This window comes from Trichechus manatus, unplaced genomic scaffold, assembly GCF_000243295.1.
Source record: "Trichechus manatus latirostris isolate Lorelei unplaced genomic scaffold, TriManLat1.0 scaffold00015, whole genome shotgun sequence".
Taxonomy (NCBI): domain Eukaryota; kingdom Metazoa; phylum Chordata; class Mammalia; order Sirenia; family Trichechidae; genus Trichechus; species Trichechus manatus.
Genome location: NW_004443951.1, coordinates 2,586,108 through 2,586,921, shown reverse-complemented (window position 1 = coordinate 2,586,921; position 814 = coordinate 2,586,108). Strand labels below are relative to the sequence as shown.

General features: G+C 62.0%; 1 protein-coding gene across 2 annotated transcripts in view; it reads right to left on the bottom strand.

Moving 5' to 3' along the window:
• ECHDC2 (enoyl-CoA hydratase domain containing 2) overlaps positions 1–519 on the bottom strand; it is a 35,038-nt gene extending 34,519 nt beyond the window's left edge. For both annotated transcript variants that reach the window (XM_023726990.1, XM_023726991.1), the window contains exon 1: positions 429–519. The gene's annotated coding sequence lies outside the window, so the exon portion shown is untranslated. The remainder of the gene's footprint in view (positions 1–428) is intronic.
• Positions 520–814: the final 295 nt, after the last annotated feature.

Below are 814 nucleotides of genomic sequence, written 5' to 3'. Positions count from 1 at the left end.
TGGAAGGTAAATGCTGCTTCAGGAAAGCCGGCATTTTAACTCTCCCGTCCCGAGAGCGCTGGTGCCCTGTCTTTGCCCTGCACGACTCCTCTCTTCTTCTCCACAGCCCGAGGACACCAAGTGGGGGGTTTGAGGAAACCAGTATTAACGTAAAGTTACACCCTTAGTAAGCTCGAAGCCAGTAAAGTGATCACCCAACTCCCGCAACTTTGGAGGCTTTGGAAGCCTTAGAATGGGGGGAGGGGCAGGAGATTTGGGAGCGAATCCTCTAACGCACCGCGCGTCCCGCTTTCCCCCCTACTTGCCTCAGTCTTCCAGCGTGCAGTGGTGGCGCTACCAGCGCTCCGGGACTTGCAGCAGCGCCGCGCGCCAGGCTGCCGCTCCTCAGCCCGGCCTGGTCCTGGCCCGGCCGGTCCCAGCGTACTCACCTTGGTCAGGGCCTGCCAGGGCGCGCACTTGGATCTCGGGTCCCCCAGCCGCCCCGTCGGAAGGGCAGCCGCGGGCCCAAAGGGGCCTCCAGGGGCGCGGAGGACGCAGGGTGCGGGGCAGGGCGCGCAGCATCGGGGCGCAGGTCGTGAAGGCGCTGCTCTGCGGGTCGGCTGCCGTCTCTCCAGCTGAGAGCTGGTAGCTCGATGAGGCCTTGGAAATTGCTCCACCTATGGGCCGATATAGGAGCCCTGGTGGTACAGTGGTTAAAGCCCTTGGCTGCTAACTGAAAGATCTGCGGTTGGAACCCACCAGCCACTCCGTGGGAAAAAGATGTGGCAGTATGCTTCCGTAACGATTACAGCCTAGGAAACCTGATGGAGCAGTG